The sequence below is a fragment of the Blennius ocellaris genome (assembly GCF_963422515.1).
Source record: "Blennius ocellaris genome assembly, chromosome: 12".
Classification (NCBI taxonomy): domain Eukaryota; kingdom Metazoa; phylum Chordata; class Actinopteri; order Blenniiformes; family Blenniidae; genus Blennius; species Blennius ocellaris.
In genome coordinates, this window is record NC_137661.1 from 4,210,770 (window position 1) to 4,232,178 (window position 21,409).

At 41.7% G+C, this 21,409-nt stretch overlaps 1 protein-coding gene across 4 annotated transcripts in view; it reads left to right on the forward strand.

Moving 5' to 3' along the window:
- lpp (LIM domain containing preferred translocation partner in lipoma) overlaps positions 1-21,409 on the forward strand; it is a 251,719-nt gene that overhangs the window by 32,721 nt on the left and 197,589 nt on the right. For 2 of the 4 annotated variants that reach the window (XM_080506604.1, XM_080506607.1), the window contains exons 1-2: positions 1,890-1,961; positions 11,834-11,895. The gene's annotated coding sequence lies outside the window, so the exon portion shown is untranslated. Of the gene's footprint in view, positions 1-1,889; positions 1,962-2,095; positions 2,210-11,833; positions 11,896-21,409 lie in introns of those variants that run through there. The other 2 variants (XM_080506606.1, XM_080506605.1) reach the window with 2 other exon arrangements.

Sequence of the window (21,409 nt, forward strand, 5' to 3'; positions counted from 1 at the left end):
AACCCACTTTACTTTATGTATGAAGTCGGCACTAAAACTACTATAAAATAATACTTTGTTTGGTAAAAAGGTTTACGTATTGAAAGCCAGTTATACTGCCCATTGTATATAGTTTTTAAAAGAAACTTAATTGAGGTTGCCTAATAACTACAGTCACGTAGAAAATGTATTAACCATTTGAAATATGATTCTGGCTCGTAATAGCTTTTAGCAAGTTTCTTTTTATTTAGTAGAAGCTGAAAATGTTGGACAAACTTGCATAATTTGTAACAACTTCTTGTATTTTACAAAATATCTATTTGAAATTAAAACTTTTGAATAAAGACAGAACAGGTCAGAGGTTCACAGACTGAAATCCTGTTGACAGGTTTCTGCTGTGAGTGAGGCTCTTGAACCCCAACAGCTCACCCCACTACTCCTAGTAGGTGTAATTAAAGTAACTATGTAAAGGATGGGTTAAAACTACAAAACTGTGCAGCACACTCACATTCACACCTTGGGATGATTCAAGGTCACCAATTAACCTCACATGGATGTTTTTGGGCAGTGGGAGGAAGCCGGAGAACCCGAAAAAACCCCACACACTCTGGGAGAACATGCAAATTCCACCCAGAAAGGGCATTGGTGGTATTTGAGTCTTCTCACTGTTGGCCCTAAGGCCAGCTACAAACTGTATGATTTTAACAGTGTTGTAAGTTCACAGCTGGCTGTACTGCATGACATGAATCTAATAATTTTGGGCACCACATGAAGTCTGCCATGTGCAGGTTCCACGATGCTGCGTGTTGACTGCATGATGAAAACTCAAACTGAATCGAAGCCCAAGATGTACGTGAGTCGACGTCAATGCGCATTAATAAAATGTCCTAAGTGTGCGCCCTCCATAATCAAAAATATGAACTGGACCATTGCCATTGTTGCAAATTATGGAGAGAAATCCCCCAAAAAAAGGATTCTGCCACCACACCTCGTTGTTTACATCCCACATACTATTTTTGCCGTGTTTTGGCATTGTTGCTATAAAGCATATGTTTGGTTATAGTGCCATACTGAACTTTTATGACGTAGGTCGCAGCAGCAGTGGCCATGATCATCCCACATTTCTGACATATTTTTTCGCCGCTTGTCTTTTGTTGCAAGACCGTGATTATAGCCGTCCCTGAACCTGCCACAGTGCGATGTTGGACCAACCATTTAGGGTCGAGGCCAAAGATATCGCCACAATTCTCTCACGATCCATATCTTCTGTCTTGGACAGCCGGAAACCGCAGTGTAGCACTTTTAAGATCCATTTAAGAACACTTCAAGAAATCAAAAGTATTTAAGGCCAGCGACCTCTGAGAAGCCGGAATTAATGCATCCACCAAGGACGTAATAAAATCATCAGCATATATTTGTCTGTCGTTCTGTCTGTTAGCAAGATTACATCGAAATTACTGGAAGGATGCTGTCGACATTTTCACCAGAGATAGAAATTAGGCCATGGAAGATTCTATAAAATTTTGGAGATGATCCAGAAACTTTTTTTTTTTCTGAGTCCAGGACTTCAAAACTCTCTGATTGCTCTTGTTTTGTCATGAAACTATAATTTCTAGCCACACAGGAGTCATACATTGATTATAAAGATATTATAAGGCACCTCAGAGTAAACATAGAGTTTGATATAAGTGCCCTCCTTGTTTATTGGAAATCAATCATCGTGAGTCCTGGGGCAGCGGGGAGAAGAAGTGTGATCTAAGTGTGGGTAAACATTCTATATTGCTGACTGCACGTCTTTCCTATGACATGCCAGTGTTTTGGCCTGCTGCCTTACATGGGCAAACCTCTGAACTTCCCGAGACGGGCTGGAATTCGGCGGCGTGACGTCACCGCCTACAACTCTCCCAGAATTTGGATGAAGAAGAAGTTTCAGTTTTTTTTGGTGGGATTTCGACCGCTCTGGCGTTTCCTGGAAAGCCGAGGTAAGCGCAACTTTGTCCCGTGCACTCCTATAAACGCGTTTGCCCGCCGCGGCTCTCGGGCGCGGGCGTGTTCGACCGGGGCTCGCGACTCGCGGAGCGGGCTGTGGCCGGCGGAGCCGGCGTCTGCTTGCTTGTCCGTCCCGGGGCTCGGCGGGGCCTCGTCCCACGGTGATAAGGCTGTTTCCCTGTCGCCCGGACGGAGCTCCCTCCGACGGTGCGGACTCACACCGCCTCCACCTCCAGCCTCGGTAGGACTGTTTCACACGAGGACCGTAACAAAAGCCACTGTGTCGCCGGCGGTTAAGCGGCCGGGGCTCGCGAGCAGCGAGGTGGGGAGCGTCAGAAAGTTTGCGGCGCTCGGGCCGCGCAAGACGGCTCGACTCGGCTCGGCTCGGCTCGGCTGGGGTTTAAGCCTAAGCCGAAGCCGCCCGCTGCAGGGCAATGCGGAAGAGCAGCGTGTCACCGACGGGAGAGACACGACAGCCCCTGTCTGCTCTGAAATATGTCGCCGAGTTTTCCAGCAGCCTTCCGAACGTGTCCAGTTACAGGACGAGCTGCTGTTCGCTGGTTCGAGGCGACGCAGTGAACCTGAGCTTGTTTACGACCCGCCACGTTGTTTAAATCATTTCCTTAAGCAAACATGATCAGAAAAAAAAAGTCCACTGTGCTGTTGGTGTTGTGGTTTTTGCAGTTGTTTCTTGCATATACGGGATGTTGGAGACATAAGTAACACAAACCTGTGTCACCCCATAAAGCAGGAGTGTCCAAACTTTTTTTTTTTTTTTTTTTTTAAGTCAGCTGAACTTACGTGGTTGCTTTTTGTTCATTGTCTATTATACATGAACAAGAACCAATGTGTTCAGATGGTAGAAAACACCAAGAAGGACAACACTCAAGGCTGCATGATATGTTGCATATTCATTGTTTTTGTGATATCAATATTCAACAAACATGAAGCTTTCCATGCACCACGCAGTCAAGCTCTGCATGTACTTAAACTTTGCCAATATGTTTCCATGTATTGTGTTGACAATCAGCAGAAAAATCCAAAGGAAAATTCTATTTTCCACTATATTCCACTTCTGGAATATTGCTGCAAACAAAAAGAAACAAAAAAGTGAAATTCCACAGTCACATCAGGTCACAATTGGGTTCATAAAGTGAAAGAAAACTGTTACTTGACGTACAAAATTGCAAAAATATCAATATAATTCCCCCTAGTTGTATTGCAATTGCAGCACTAATATCATGCAGCTCAACTTTGCACTATAATGTTGACCTCACCCACATCCCACATGTTACCTAAACCACTGTCTGAATTTAACGTAGGTGTGTCGACTTCACGAATAATGCTTATTGCAATTCTTCTGAAACTTGCAACACCGAAGAATGTCGTTTAAAGTCTGATCAGGAAAATATCATTATATGTTTTAAAACAGAGTTACCTCTTTAAGTCACCGGCGGTGCCTTGGCACCAACATATTTCTGAAACAGCATGTAACACATATGTAACAGACTTCCTCAATAAGGGCCATTTGACTCCAGCTAGGGAAACATGATTGGAATAAAGTTCATGTTCCATTTGGATCAGAATGTGTTGGCATAAGGTATTTTTCATTGTGATTAGATTCCCATCATTTGTGTCTATTTAAAAACAGAAAGTTGTGATGTTTGATCATTGCCTTGGAGTCTCCAGCTTGATGAGACAAACACCCTAAAATAGTTTTGTGGTATTTTACTGTAGCTAAATAGCTTGTACATTTTTTAGTTTGAAGTGTTTTACCTTTTTGTGGCAAATGTGTGATTACAGTTGCACCACATAGAATTTATAGTGGCCAAGAGCAAAGCCTTTTATTGAACAACACGTTATCATTTGCATTTATGGCACACATTAGGTAAAAACAGGAATAGTATTTTGTATTTATTTTGCAAAATTTAGTTTTTGCTTAAAACCCAACATTTTACGACAATGGACCCGGACCTTGTAACAGCTGACCTTGGCTGTCATTAGTGATGCCATCCTTTAAGGATCGGTTTAATACAGGGGTCTCCAACCTCAGTCCTCGAGGGCCCCTGTCCTGCATGTTTTAGCGCTCACACTTGCAGCACACCTGACTGTAATGAGGTGCTCGTTACTGGGGCTTTTTCCACAGCCTTGGTGATGACATCATCAAAGATTCAGGTATGCTGAAGCAGGGAGAGAACTAATACATGCAGGACAGGGGCCCTCGAGGACCAGGATTGGAGGCCCCTCGTTTAACATTAACGGAAGCTCAGCGGTTTACTTCTAACTGTGGTTTCATTGAGTACAAAAAAAGACAGATTAATCGGTCGATCAGTTAAAAAAAAACAGTTCAAATGGTAGGACCAGTTGATACTGAACAAACCAAGCACCAAATATGTTACAGTTATTTGAATGAACATAACTGAACCAATATAAAGATGTATACAAGTACAGGGTGTCGCTCTTAGGCGCCTTCATGCGACCCATGTCCGGGAGTACGCGCGGTACTCGTGACATCAAAATCGTCATCTGCTGCTGTGACATTTTGTGACCACGTGCCCTGTGCGCGACTGTGAGAGGAAATCCTCCGTCTCCCCGTCGCAACATTCACAATTTAAAAGCAAATGAAGATAGCCACACGGCTCAAAACTCCTGAAGTGAAACATGAAGTACTTTAGGAAAGGTGGAGAACGCCAAGCAGCAGAAGTGGAGATATTTTCGGGATCATGACGTTATGGAACGCGTATGTGAGTGAGCCCGGATGGAGCATAGCCACAGTCGTGTGCGCCTCCTGGACATTGGTGGCATGGAGGGGCTTTGACCAGTCCGCTCCTCAGACGTTCTATTGTACCACCTCCACTCTCCCACCACCTCCGCTCTGCAGGTTGACACTTTTTTCTTTGAAACTATCAGTCAGAAAACCATTGGCAAAGCTCCGAAGGTGATAGTAAATGGCTCCACACCATGGCGAGTGGCGCATAAATCGCGCGACACAACGAATCGATACTGAAATTAGTTGTCAACACTTTTAATAATCACATTTTATCGATTTTATCGATTCGTTGTTGCAGCCCCTCATATCTTTACTCTTCCTCGTGCAACACAACACAATATGGGTCCGTTCAATGTGAAGTGACGTCCCCTCTTCAGAGAGATGACAAGTGAAACATATCCACATGAAATGTTACCCTTAGGACCAGGTTCATTTCCAACCCTACTGGTCACATCTTTTGGATTGGCATCCTCCTCATCAAAAAACAGCTTGGTCCTGTGGGCCATAGTGCTGTTTTTACATTGTGGTCCTTGTTGTGTTTGGTTTGGTTAAAAAGAGCCCTGGTGGTATTTCTTTAAGTGTGAATGATGCCTATGCAATCTCACAGTTGATCAACATTGATAGGCATACATTTTTCCTGCTGTTTTCTTATCCACTTGATATGTTTTATAGGCAGTTAGTGACTCCCTATTACTATAAAACCTACCACAATAGTACTACATGCATGGTTTTGCATTTTGATTTTGTACATTCCGTTATTGAACATATATGTCCAGCATATTGTTGAGGTGGATTGCAGCAGTGACAAGATAAAACCATGCAAGACTGTGACCCTACAAGATCAGGAGTGAACATTTCTGTTTTATACTTTATACAACTTCAGGTTTGCTATGGCTGGAGCCTATCCCAGCTCAGATCAGAAGTGCACCCTGAACTCCAAGTGGCCTGTCCATCAAAGGGCTCGAGATAAAAAGACAATCACCTACTCACACTCAGAGCTACAGATAATTTAGTCAAGAATTACCATACTATTCATGTCTTCTTTGGATTGTGGGAAGAAAGAGCAGTAAAAGGAGACTGAGCGAGGGACAACATGTAAAGTCAACTCATGTAGGTCCTTGCCCCAGAGTGATCACAGGCCTCTAATGCAAGAGCGCTAATGACTGAACCGATGTGTTGACCCTGCAGTCATTCCATACAATCGTGTAAAAGAGCAGGCTCAGTCTCAGATCAGCAATGATTAAAAATTTGAGGGGGAAAAAAATCAATGCCCAATTGTGAAGATTACACTGTCAAACTGATGTAAAATGTATATTCACTGTGGGTATTTAAATGATTAAAGAGGTCACATTGAATCGCTGCTGTGGTCTTAACCCTCGCCGTCACTAAATCGTGCGCCGTTGAGAAAACGTACAGAGAAAAGCTTATTAAACCTCTCACAAGTTCTGCTGTTGTTGATGCCAGTGTTCCGTGTACTCAGACGAAGGCCTTGTCCACACGAGTCAAAACGATCCTTTTATCGTCCCCGCTTTCTTAAAAAAAATTCTATCCACACCTGACTGTGAACACGGCTCAACACCATGTAGTACATATGCCAAGCCTTTAGGGGGGACCGTGACACACCACATACACCCAAAATACAGAAGAAGACACGGAGCACACAGGAATAGAGAAGACTCCTTGTCGTCCTCATACTCAAGAAACCAACATATAGCATCATCAAACCTACTAGCATCAGTAACTTCTGCAGCACGACCTGGAGCATGTCGTCTGCCATTGTAGTTGTTATGTGATGTCACCGAGCAGGCTGTGTGTTGAGGGGAGTGATGACATCATCATTTTCTGCAGATGTGCATCTTTGCCTGTCCACGCCTCAAAGCTGTGCCGGCGTGTTCCAATTTCCGTACTCTGTGATCAAAAAACAAACGTTTTCGGGCGCCTAGCAAGCCATGGTGTGTGGATGATCGGCCAAAAACGATCTGTTTATATGAAACGGTGTTCTTGTGTGGACAGGCCTTAAGCTCCAAAGCACTTTCAGGGGGACGGGTTGAATTCCTTCCCCCTCTCTCTGGTGTGCTAGTTGTGGTGTCATCAGGTTGGCAACAACATCCTCACCAAGGCAAAAGAACTCAGTGATGAAAACAAAGCTCCAGTCATGGTCTCTGTAACTTCGCCATAAATGCCCTCATTCCCATGGATCAGGGGAAACTCTTTCATCCGTGTTTTTCCAGTTCAACGCCAATTTCGATGAATTTTCGACACAATCGACATGCCTCTTGATAGTGATTGTCTTTCTATTGACAACAGTTCGTATACGTTGTAATGTTTTGAAGACTTCATTGAGCCGGATCGAGATTTCTCATTTCCGTTGACCACACAGTTTGCTGATGGGAGTCCATCTGCACAGCAACCAAGGAAGGTAGATGTGTCGGCCGACCTCACTCCCGATGCCGATTAAATGCGTTCACGCTAGCTCTGCACCAACTAAGTGGCATTACTCTGTCTTTAGTCAGAGATACAGTGGTGCTGCAGCAAGTTCCCCAGAGTATAGATGCGATTCATGAGTTCAGTAAGGATAACACATTTTTCATCCTGAACAGTTATAGGAAGCACTCAGACAGTGAGACTGTTTTTTCTTTCCTGCTGTCACCTTTCAATCAACCTTTCAAACTTCATTCACTGCTTAGTACTTGATATTTGACTGTATAAACCACCGCAGCAACGTGTTTCCAGTCATATTTTTGGTGGTGGTTGTCTACACTGCTGCAGTGCTTTCTAACATCCAACTCAACTGTAATTTATTTATATTAAGTTATTTTGTTTAGTTGATGTAATGGTTCCCTGCTAAACAATAAGTAATGTGCAGTCTGTATTACCATTCATGAAGTGCTTTGCATTGACCTTTAATGGTTACATGTGGGCGTCTTTAGGCCGACACACGAGGCAGTCAAAGTACACAGTTCTAGTTGCGCTTTGACTTATAAAGCAAATTTAGCTTAAAAGTGTGCATACATAGTTTTCTAAATCTGATGTGGTTTTGCTTTGCCAATTTTCATCTTCTGTACATAGCAGTAGACATGTTTGCTGCACAACACAGGCAATTTGTTTGGGGGAAAAATCCCCATTAATAACTGCTGTGTGAAGGTCACTTCACTTCTTCCTGGACTGGACAATGTCCACACATTGATTAAACTTAGGAATCTGCATGAAAGAGAAGTAACAACTCCACCAATGAATGATTCAAAGAAGAAAACATGGAGGGCTGTGGAATGACCCCTTACAAGAAAGGACATTTGAAACACATTGTGGTGGAATTTTGAAATTGGCAGTGAATTCAATGAAAACCCTTAAACATCTTCCACCTGAAGGAATTGTGCATTAAAGAATGGTCAGATTTAGTCCAGCTGATGTCAGAAACTGATGGTCAGTTATGCACCACATCTATTGGAACATATTTCTTGGGACAAAGGTAAAGCCTTCTCTGAAGCCAAGGGCGCATTCACTTTCAGTAGAAGAAAACTCACTTGACTGATACTTTTTGTTTTTTGATGTTGTGTTCAGCAACATTGATTTTAATAATAGTGTCTGTTTCAAAGATGATCGATTGTTTGGGAACTACATGGAATCATATTTCAGCCTTACTTCACACAACACACACGTACTGTGTGGTTTTGTTTGTATACAAAGATGGGACACAGCTTTGACAACATTGCTTGTGCAAACAGCAGACTGGTGGATCCTTCTTCTACCTGAACACATGAAGTTCGTCAAATTCGATCTGTTTCCACTGACAGTCTTGAACAAGAATTTTTCTTCCTGCTTTCTTCCTGTTGTTGAATGAACCAAAAACCAGTGTTTCAACAGAGCCAGCCCCCCCCTACTTTGTGAATGAAACATAAATCTCAGTCCATACAGAGATATTGTTCTGCTAAGAAATAGAGAAAGAAGTCTCACTTTTGTCTTTCAAAGCCTCAATTCAAAGTTTGACTTAGATGTGAATTTCAAATCAATAACGTTAAGGTCCTCCGAGAGCGCTGTCATCAAACTGCATACATCTGTGTCTCCCCGACACATTTTCTTCTCAAGCAACATTAAACAGAACTGTCTTTAGAATCCAGTGCTAAAAAGGACTCGTTTGACAGCGTTGATGATGTTAAAGTTAAAAGACGAGTGCCTCAGCTGTCTTTGAGCCCGGGCCCCCCTGGTAGGTTTAGTTAAAGTTGTTCTGTTTGTGTTTCTTGGCATATTTTAATGAGGGTGTCCTTTTTCTGAAAGGAGCCGCAGCAGTTCCACAAGACTTAAAGAGCAAAGTTGAAGTATGAAGTGTGGTGTCAGAAAGATGGGCTTTGAGAAAGCACCACCTGTGTGACTGTATGTTTAAGCTTATAATAGATTCATAGAAATCAATAGTTAAAAAAACCCCAAACAAAATAACCATTAAGGTACAACTATAATGCCGTAATCTACAGAGACATTCAATGGGGGCTCATTAGACACATTTTTACATTAGTTTTAAAACATTTTTGGCTACTGTACTGAAGGATTGTATTATGCGATATGATTTGACCAAAAACATACCATGTACCTTTCAGTTGAGCTTTTTTACAGGCCAATCTGTAGGAAGCAAGCTGCCCCAGTACTTTCATTTTCCTCAACGAAAACTACGGATTGGCAACGTGTAAAGAAGACCTTCTTCCAGCAGCAATGAATATACAAGCATGCATGTAATTGGACACCAGCTTCACTTTCAAGCAGGATCTTGCTGTTGCTCGTACATATGACCAAATAAGGAAATCCATGAGAAGCAGATGTCGATTCATGCAGGGCTTATCTAAACTGAACATTCACTACAGCAGTCCGAAGGCTGAAGATAGCATCTCGAAGGAGACACTTTATGGCAAAGTCAACTTCTTGACATAAATACGTGCGTTTTATATTCACTCTTAAGACTCACTCCAGGTGTTACGTGTCCCCAAAGCTTGCATTGCACTTTTCATCCTAAACTCTTCTAAAGCAACAATTTACCAAAATAAAACAGTCTCTTTTCGGTCATTTTTTTTAATGCAAACACAAAATCGCTCTCATATTCTCTTCAAGTATGACAGACAAGAACAGCATTTCCAGTGTATGCTATTAAAGCAGTTTCTGAATTGATTTTGTTTTGTTGAAGAAGGTGTTGTAATAGTTGTAGCTTTCATTTCACTACAAGACAAACCAAGTTGGATCCCTGGGTGTGGCTTCTCTGTGTGGAGTTGTTCCCTAAAGTCTAAAGACATGTTTATTAAATAATTGGCGGCAGTGACCCAACTGCAGTTGTGCTGGTCTCTCTGCTAGTGCTGTGATAGTGTGACACATTGTCAAATGTGTGCCTCAGCCTTTACCCAGTGTCCAGCCTCTGTGACCAGAACATGGATCAAATGTGTTAAAGATCTTTCTTCATCAATTACTTTATAGAGTTTGAGGATCTTCCACATCAGCACACTGCAGAGGGAGGAGTGTTTTCTTTTTTTTTTAGAAGATTGCATGCGTATGAATATTAATTGTAAAGCAGTAAACTTTTCCAGAACAATTTTTTTCCCCCCTAAAACATGAATAACACAATGTATTTGCATGTGAGAGTAGCAACAAAGCACAAAACACGTTTACTGGCACAGATGGTGACACACTCAAGTCTCTGCACACTCGTGATACAACATATAGGGAAGAGCTGAGGCATGTCGGTGCCCGCTTCAGATTTCAGGTAAGGGTGTGACAAGGAGAGGGCTGGTTTGCGTTCCACTGTAGCCTGTTGCTATATATTTTTAAAAACTCTATTGGAACCAAGCCCCCTTGTCTGCGACCCTCTCGTTCTAGTGTCTGATTTTTGAATTTTAGTTTGGACCTTTTTGTTTTGGGTTGATATGCTGTCTGCAGTATAAATATTTATACATGCTTTCAGAGGATTTTACTGTAACTCTTATTTAGAAGGATATTATAACTCTATGTAGTGGAGGTCTAAGGCATCCACAGGGCTAATGAACTTTGTACAACATCTTGGTTCACTTTATATCATGCCACAAGAATGCTAAGCAGGGTTACAGTTTTATAAGTTCATGAGCAATTTTGTAAAGCAGTGACTCATTTAATGTGAAGCGACTACAGCGGATTTTAAAAGAAAGTCTGAACAAGGTTAATGGCGAGATATGTGGGAACATGCATTAAACGTACTCTTTCATACTTTGTATGAGGGAAAGTTGTGCTATTCCATTTGGGTCAAAGTTGTAAATATCTTTAATTTTTGGTTTCGGCAGTCTGTCTGACCTCAGTTTACCTTAGAAGTGACAGAAAACATCAGTTCTTTGAGTTTTTATCAACCATAGAAATATGTCTGCAATCATATTTATTACCTTGAAAACAGATCTTCCAACAATCAATGATGATGATGTAACCTCACATCTTGTAAAGTCAACAGCCTGACGTTGTCATCAGACAGTAGTGGGATGATGCTGACGAAAGAATGAAGACGACTCATTTTTACATGCAGGTCAATCAGCACTTTGCTGCTAATAAATATAGAAACGTCAAGTAGAAAGGGCATCAGGTGTTGTGTTGTGCTTTGTTCCATTTCTTTATATCTTTTTAGGACTTGTTGGCGAACAAAAACGTAAAATGTGATGATTTGAATATTGCATAGAAATGTGATCATTGTCTGAACATTGTATATTCTGCAGATCGATGCTTAGTCCACATATCGTTTACTCTCTACCCACCACTGGGACATCTTTAATAAATTGGATTTTGTTAGTTGTCTGCACAAAACAGTTCTTGTGCTGTGTTATATTATTTTCTGCAGTGTCACTCATCGGCATTGTTTCCCCTCCGTACTCTTGCCGCGAAGCATCACTCTGAGCAGTGTACCAGCTCGACAAAGTGAAATTCAAACGGACACCTTGCGCCTGAGTTCATACAGGATTTATCGGCGCTCGCCGCAGGGTTCATCTTTCCACTGACAAATGACGCAGTCTCGGGAGCAAAACGTCTCCTGCTTACCAGGCTGCTGTGGTCCCACTCACCACAATTACAGTTGTGTAATGCTTTATTTCACTCTGTCAACAGAAATACAACACGCTGAAAGGTCCTTCAGCAGACTTCCAGACAAAATCCGAAGAGAAGAAAAGGTAAGTGAGCTCTGCATGTTTGTCCTCCTTGAGCCCTTCATGCTTGTGCAGCGGTGGAACTTGTTGGGGAGATTGAGCGTTTTAGCTTTCAGTCAACATGCAACACGCACGATATCGTGGGAGAGGTGTCATCAACGTGTGGCCATGGTGACACTTTCCAAGTGGCCTGATAATACACACTCTCTGTGCTTCAGTTGACGCTCACTGTGGTTCTCACTGACAAATCCCACTACCTTCTGAATGCTTTTTATTGCCTAACTTGAATATCAGGCAAAATGTCATTTTTGTATTGAGAGATTAGTTAAAGTTAGAGTCCTGCTTTAGTGCAAAACCAGGAGTGTGACGACTGTTTCAGACTCTCTATGAAGACTTGTGATTAAAAGCCTGTAAATGGCACCAAAGGATGAGTGCGGTTTTTCTCACCGCTGTGTTTGAGACCCCCTGTATGAGGTTAGGGTCACATTGCGAGACTTTAAGGAATATAAGCTTGTGAGCTCCCCTGAACACATCGTGTGCTTTCCTCACTCTTACTGTAACATTCCTTCTCTGACACTTGTTTAAGTTGTACAAAGTGCCCTTTTTAATTGTAATGTTGATGTAGGGCCACTATAAAAAAGGCTTCTCTTGTTCTCCAGATATTGTATTTGAACTCACTTCCGCCTAAACTAAGAGAAAGGCTATGAAACACAACATTATGCTACCCTTATAGTTTTCCAATGGTAAATACTAATTTGGTGAACAGTGATTCATTTCATTTTTCCATACATATAATGTGCACGAAAAGTGTATGGATTGTCCATACATTCATATATAAGGGACAAAGAATTAGGTTTGATGAAAACCAAAAAACCGAAACAATATTCTCTCAGACCTTTGGTGCTTTAGACGTTTAGACGCCCAGAAGGGCCAACAGCACAACACAACCACAGATGTCACAGCACAACACAACACAACACAACACAACACAACACAACACAACACAACACAACACAACACAACACAACACAACACAACACAACACAACACAACACAACACAACACAACACCACACAACACAACACAACAACACAACAGCAGAAACCCTTAACAACAAAAAGCAATCAGCAATATTTGTCACCATGTTGAAATTGTCATAACGTCATGCATGTGCTCTGCCGTCCATGGTTTGGTTCCGTCAGACAATTTTGTCCCCTGGAAACGAAGCCTGTTCTCTGACTCCTGCCACTTCCATTGTGGTGTTGTGACTTTTGTTGTTGTGTTGTGGCTCTTTGTTGTTGCATTGTGCCGTGGGCCCTTCTGGGCCAGCGTAGTTTAGTTCACTAAAGGCCATAACATACAGTTTTTCGTGAATGTAGGAGTTGTATAACTGGTGAGCATGAAGTTCATAGAATTCTAAAATCCAATAGAAATATCACCTAAATTGAAGCTCTCAGATAAATGTGACTGAATTTGCGTCGTGCATAATGAATGTGACATTAAGATCGGTTTAATTTGTACACGTCTCATATAACTGTTCACATAAAAGTAGCGTCTTTAAGTCAGATTTGAAACGGGGAATTACAAGTAAAGAGAGTTTATTAGAAACAAGGCATTTTGCCTGCATGCTCCTTGTTTTTTGTGTTGGGGGGGATTTGATGGACGTGCTTCAGGAAACATCTGCTCCGACACGAAGCTGCTTTTTGGTGAAGGCACTCCAGGCTGGCTGCTTTAATGCTCGCTCTAATGCTGATGCTGTCAGATAAGCGTCTGACCTGTGGCACTGACAGGGAGTATTCAGGCTTTAATTACACCTTCTTAATCATGTGAAGACAATGTGTGTGACAAGGCAGCTTCTCCCAGTAAATGGGTTATCTCTACCTGCTAATCTGGCCCTGACTGCTGACAAAAAAAAAAGAAGAAATTATAGCTTTTTGTCCTTTTATTAAATTATTTTACAACTCATGGAGCTTCTTTTCTGTTTTTTTCTTCCACTCCAACTCACACTTTTTTAACGATCGACCTTTAAAAATACAGTGTGCTCGCAGTGTCAACAATTGCACGAAGTTCTCTCCAATCATCACTATTATTCCCAGTGAAAGGTATGCACCACAGAGCTGGCTCTGTGGACTGACTCTGGCTCACACAGTTTGGCATTCCAAGCTAAAAGCAAACCAAACTGATATTGCCCTCAATACTGTCCTCATATTTTCTCCATATTTGGAAATGTTTACCTCCTCGTGATGGTTGACAGAGGTTGGAAGAGTGGATGTGAGTCATTTCAGCTGCACAAGGCTTTCTCGGGGTGAGAGGAGGCTTCTGAGTGACTGCCGTTCAGGGAAGCTCTCACTTTGGTGTGTGTCAGTGATCTGAGGAGGAACTGTGAGTATCGCTTTCTTATGTCCATTTCTAATATCAGGATTTAAAACACAACATTTGTTAAAATATGCTTCTTTTTTGGAGAAAGTTTCTCGTTATTTGTCGGCACTTGATTGAAAGTTTGTGAGGCGACTTTGACGTACTTTAGCTCCAGATGCGAAAACAAAAAGTTGTGTGTATTTATCTTTGTTAAAAAGTCAAGGAATTGATTTGAATAGTCTTGTTGGCTCGCCTGAGATTTTGGGAGATTGTGGAAGGTTGAAACGGGCAGCGCGTGGCTGCAGAGATAACTTTCTCTCAGTGAGGTCAAAAGATGAAGGTGAGAAGAGCAAAATGTAGCTGCGCCTCTCTAAACCGGACACAGATTTTCAACTCAGACTTCTTCTTCTACTTTTTCTGTAAAAAGCCCAGCGTGTTTTTCTCCATATCACGTGGTCAGGTTTGTGAGAGTGACTGAACGGAGGGTGAGCTCAGGTCATGGAAGAGTTGTGATTTCGCAGCCCTGCCCTCTTGCAGATAGCTCCACGCTAGCAGGTCTCACCTCCCTCCTGGCTCTTCACTCTCGCACTTCAAACACTCAGTGACAGTTGCCCGGCAGTTTTCTTTCTCCTGCGCAAGTGGTGGGAAGAGGTGAAAGATTTTGCTTAACAGTCAGGGCTGTTACTGCTGACTCTGGTGACGCTGTAGTCCGATTGCCTAATTACTGTTATCTTTAAATTAGACCGGACTCAACAGCTTTCAGCCTGAAAGCTAGTTTTTCTGTTTGCCACGGCAGCGTGGCTTTCTTCACTTTTCATTTATTTTTGTACTAATTGAAGACTCATAATCAAATTATGTTATACAAACATAATTTGTATCTAATTAGACTGGGAGGAGAACCAGTTGTTAATGTGTTCAAATAGGAAAAAGCAAAACCAGGAATCATTGGTTTTCTTCTTCTCATGCACTTCGACATTAAATTGCGCTTTCCATCTCTTACACCTTATTAGTTTGTGAATGTACACTTTTGTACTTGTTTTCCTTGGAATAAAGTTGATATTGTCTGACTGAATTGCTGCGTCAAAGGGTAGAATTCCCGTTCGAACGTTAACGATCTTGCTCATCTCGTTTAACTTGCAGTGGTCAGTATTTTTTGTGCTTGAGAGCGTTTTCTGTGTGGAGCCTGTCAGTTTTCCCTGCATGGGTTTTCTGCCGCTACTCCAATCCTCCCCACAGTGCAAAGACGTGCTTTGGACTGGTGATTATAGGTTGTCCATAGGTGTAAATGCATATGATTTTCTGTCTCTCTGTTTGCCCTGTTACTGACTGCCCATCTGTCTGGGGTGTATTTATCCGAGATGTTACCGGCTTGAACCCACACATCACTAAAGTGGATACCATCTGGTAAAGAAAATATATGGAGTTCAATGTTTTTTTTTTTAAATCAAAGGACATAATGTCTAATTTGACAGCCTCATAAAAACAATTAAAATGTACATTCATTAAGATCATAGATGTCTCAACATGTCTTTTTCATGAAATTACCTTCTTGAATTCTCATAAATCAAAGGCTTGATGATGTTTTGGCGCTCCGGTAATGGGGCTGAAATTTCTTACGGCTTCATGATCAAGGTTCCCCGTCTGTGTTCGAGACTGTTGGGTGTCCCGTATGTGTCTAAATAAGATGGCTGAATGTAGCTTGTGTAATATCACCTTCCTTCGCTGGTCATTGTGCATCCACTGTACACTCTTTGAGATCCTTTTTAAAGCTTAATTAATTATCAAGTGGTCATCTCACAGACCCTTAATCTAAAATCTTCAGAAAAGGAAATGACCTGAAACAATGTTGAGAAAACCTTGCGTGATATGGATAAAAACTTTTGACATTTTATTGACATTTGTGATTTTCAATTCAAAGGCATAAAATAGCACCAACAAAAGCAGTCACCAATTTAATAAGTGAACAATTGTTGTTGTTTTTTTTTTTTTGCCCTTTCTGACCACTGTCGTATTTTGTTTCGGTACATATGCTTGCTGCTTGCTTCAGCTGAGACGTAAATAAATCAAATATCAAACGCTTCAATGACGCTATATCTTTTCTCTCACTTCCTGCATCGCTATCTTTAAATGTTGTCGCAAACTCTTTGTAATGTATTTGGTATGAACCACCTCTTCCAATATCTCTCTACATTTTATTTCTCTTTATATTTGCACTTTACAGGTTGACCAATAATGAAATTGGATGTCTGATATATTTAACAAGTGTCCAGAGACACAAACTTCATTGATCGCCTATTCACTTAACTATTTTGTGTTTGCTTCATATACCCTCCTTAGAAGCTGCTTAAAATTTGCACCTGACTCACAGCGAATGGCCTCAGTGTCGCTTTGCGACTGCTCACACAGTTGAACAGCGCTATATGAGGCTATGTTCACACTGCAGGTCTTGATACTCAATTTTAATTTTTTACTGGGGTACAATTTTTTTGCGTACATTACATTTTAAACACGACCTCTGTCAGACTGCAGTGTGAACGTGATCAGACCCAACGGTTTTGGGTCCCTGAACGCAGAAGATGCTGCTGACAGGAGTAAAGACGGATGGCACACAGGTCAGCCACACAACCAGGGTTCCAGATGTGCTCATTGTTTGCAGCCCAAACAAGGTAAAACCCACACACCTCAATAACAACCAGCCCAAATCTCAGCCTGTTAGGAAATCGTGTTAAATCTGTAAAACTATGGTACGATTAATAATGAACGTGTCATATGCACAAAATAAACTAAGTTGAAAGGTCAGAAAGTTTGGCTCCCCAACTGCGGGATACCCACCACATCTGGCAGCACAAGTTAGCGTGTGTCGATCCATTTTCAAGTGCTTGTTAAATACGAGCTGACAAAATCTAGAAAACATGAGGGGAAGAAGAAGAAGAAAAGAGAGGACAGCTATTAACATTTTGGCGGAGCCACTTCCTTTTCCGTGACACCAGTCAATGACGAAGCAGTCGCATGTAGAAAAATATCCAAATTGGTACCAGATATGACCGAGGCTTGGGTCTGGTGTGAAAAAAATCGGAATTGGACTTTTCACACGGCCATGGATATGGGTCACTGTGAGCAAAAAAATCTGAATTTGGTTGCATTTCCCCGCAGTGTGAACGAGGCCTCAGGGAAGTCCAGGACCATGACCAGCAGAGTTTATAAAAGGTGTTTGTCATCACTTGTTTTCCTACCGGCCACGTTAATACTCAGGAGACCCTCAGAAAAAGTGCAGTGGCCTAGCTGCTTTAATAAGCATTGACAGAGAGCGATCAGTGTTACATCAGTCTTGGTTAGCATCTCCAATACCCTTAAAATGACTTAATCTGCCTCTCACTCTACTTTGAGGTTAATTTAGAGACGCTCGACATGCCCAGATTGGGAGATTGTGGGTATGCTTCCAAGTCGAGTGCTCCAAATGAATCCCTTCAACAAATTAAGGCATGATTAACAAGAGCAATTACACAGAGGATCCAACTGAGCTGGGGAGAATCAGGCTAAAGTGGAGGAGATTATCTTTCTTATTAAGGGGAATCACTTTAAGGGTTTGATTACTTTCTGTTTTGGATTCAACTCTTGTTTATTTTTTAACCAATGGTGCTTTTTGCTTTGTTGGGATTTTAGGAGTGCAGATTGAAAGATGAGATTGCACGTAAACACGTGCAGTGGAGCATCTGTTTAGTAGAGTAGTTCAAGAATTATTGGTACAAAATGCTTTCTGTTTCACTGAAAAATGTCTAAGTGTAATTTGACCGTTAAATGTCCACCTGGTGCATTTGGAGTTTGTGTTTTTGACGCCCTGTTTCAAGCTGCGTGGTACAGAATGAGTCGAATCACAAGCTGAGATTGAATATATTTCAGAGAGACTCAGAGCTTTGGCTGGCCACCTCATTTATTGAGTTCGCTGCACACTGTTGGCCATCATTGTGTTATAAGATAAATCATTTCCTCAGCATCTGTAGTATAGTTGAAGTCATCACTCGGGTTGGGGGACGTCAACAAATATTTGCTAATGCACCAGACAATGAGACAGAAATTTCTGTTTCATCAAAGAAGATGAATTTCACAATCTTGAACGTAGCGATCTCATACGTTATACCATTTTAAGGGACATGAAACCCACGTGACACTGCCACGTGCACCATCTCCTCGGTTTAAGAAAGGAATAGTTAAATAAAATTACAGTTTTGAATGATATTTGGACACCCAATCAATGCAAATGGAGCTACATGTAGTTTCCATAAAGATGCTCTAACGTTGTTGAATTAAAAGATTATATATCATTAGTTCTAGATAAAAAGGAATTGTATTTCTGTTTCATAATTTCAATTTGTAGGTTGGATAAGTTTCTGGGAAAGCAAAATCATTGGATCAGGTCAAACTAAGGCTGGGCTGTCACTTCAAAAACCAACAGTCTTGATTAGCATCACAATGATTCCTGAAATTTAAAAAAAACGTTTCATTTAGCATAATTTCAATAATAAATTATTAAAGATTACTACTTATGTTTTGTGCTACTTTTAGATGGTGTGTTGAGGAGCTCAACCGAGAACCAAAGACAATTTGCTGCGTGATGGTGAAAATCCCCCAAAACAAAAACAAAAACAAAAAAACCCAGAGAAGGAACAAGAAGTCGACAGAGTACAATTAGACGCCTTTCGACTACAAAACCAAGAACCTGCGGCAGAGCCAAAGCTTAAGATCCAGCTTAAAAAATAAGAAAAATAGACGTCACTGAGAATATTTAAAACACAGGAGCTGTTAGATTGACTCAGATCGTATGAGAACAAGCTAAAGGAACAACTTTTCTTTCGATACGTTTACCCATTTAACTCCTGATGGTCGTTCTTTTCTGTTTGCTTACTTCTGATTTATTGGTCAAGAAATATTGATGTGTGTGTAAAAGGCAGTACCTCTTCTATCTCTTGCGCGAGGGTTTAGGCTTGTTGGCCTGTCTGGATGGATGTTATGTTACGAACCAAATAAACTCCCAGGAAAGTCCTTGGCGTCTACAGCGTTACTTGATTCTCACTCTGCTGTCTTCCTTGTCCCCTCCCAGTAAACAGCTGTCATCTTCAGCCTCGGTCCCCAATGCTGACGACTCCATGCAGTGGAGCCGCATTGTGGTGCCAGGAGTGGCATTTTTTTTTCGTTCTGCACCACTCTCGTTTAGAATCAGATGCCACTAAATGATTAATCTGAGATTAGGCAGAAGCTGGAAGCTAATGGGACACTTTTACTCAAAGTGACTGATACACTTGCTCGGTGTGCGGTGACAGATGCCAGCCTCTAAAGACTGTCAAATTACTGAAGCATGTTGCAGGCGAAAACACTGCTATTAATGATGTGCCAAAACATTTAAACAGCAAAAACAGGATGCAGATTAACAAGACTCAATGATAAAGCACATTATTTTAAATTGTCAGTACCAATATAATGTAGCAAAACCAATTGTGCTTGTATTTCTGACATAAAAGGTGATGCATATTAAATCACCTGTCAATTTTGGAGCGTCTCTATTAGCAGGGGTGGTAAACTTACATGTTCTTATTTGGGTTTTATCTTTAAAATGTTTACAGCGGGCACATAATGGGCTTTCTTCTGGTTGGGTGAAAGGTGCTCAGCCAGTTGGTGTGAGCTGCTGTTTCAGGATATTGGCTCTCGAGAGGAGTGCAGGGCATTGTGCAAGTTAAAATAGTGTTGGAATTGACTGGCAAGTGCTCTGATTTTCCACTCTGCCAGGCAGACTGCTCTTCACAATCTTATTGTGTCACTGTGGCAGCGACTGTAGCGTCAGCAGCACACATTTCACCCCATCATTCTTCCAAAGGGGCTCCATTACCAGAGCTCTATTTATCAGTTCTCCAGCAAGTGTTTCACATAGCTCTTTGGCAGGATTAATTGCCCACAAGTCCCCCTGCGGTCCAGGAATGCAATTACCTACTGACCCAAATCATCCTCCTGGCTGGAAGCTGCTCTCTCTGGCTATGGCAGAGTCACACCTGGGACCAAGCCTTCTGGTAACCTCAGAATCAACCCCCCCCCCACCCCGGCATCCACATGCATCACGGCTGGGGTGTCATGGATGGGATGTGTCAAACACGCAAAGCCACGACAGGTTGTTTCTAACCATCTGTGGCAACCGTCTGTAACGTCAAAGGCTCAGAAGCAAACCTACATCCACATCCATCAGTCTTATGGCCTCTTTTCAGGAATGGTAGATGCTCTCCTAACACGCATGCATGCACGCACGCACGCACACACACACATACACGCACAGAAACAAAAGAATTTCCGCCAGCCAAGAGCAGTTGTATACAGCTCAGGCTTTGTTTGCTTTGATGATGGAGTCATGATAGAGTCGAGGCTCTGAGGTATGTTGACGTGTTGGATTGGGCTTCGCAACTGAGACTATAACACCATTATCAATGGGATGATCTCTGGAACTGGTAACAATCTAACATTGTTACCAAATGTACTTTTCTTCCCCCCCACCCTTAAACTATTCCAATGGAACCACATCACATGTTATAGACTGACTTCTAAAATGTCCTTACGCCTCCAGTTGACAGTAATATTAAGCCCACGGCTTTGGTTTTTGGCTGTTTGATGAGAAAACATCCTTAATCCATTGTTGTTAGCGTAACATTTGTACAATGCCTTGAGGGAATATCTTCACATTAGGCTTGTGAATCACTATCACTGACAACGATTCGATACGAATCTCGATACACTGCCAGCGATGTGATACATTAGCGATTCATTGAATTCCATTGCGATCCGATCCGATGTGATGCACTCCTGTTCCCGATACGATACGATTCACTATTGATTTGATGGTGATTCAATTCTACACAATGCGATTCAATGCGATTTTGTACGATACGATACGATTCAATATGATGTAAAGAAATTATACCGAAAATCTAAATAGAAAATAAGAAGCTGCAATTCCGTGTGGTACGAGAGGCAATCCTCATAAGCAGCACATTTAACACAAAATTCACATTTTGCTTATAATCTACGAGAACTATAATTCACTTTATGCTTCTTCTTTTTGTCCTCTTAAAAAGCACAAGACAAAAAACAGGCCTTTTCACAGTGTTGGGATTTGGAGCCAGATTCAACGTAAGGAACAGGA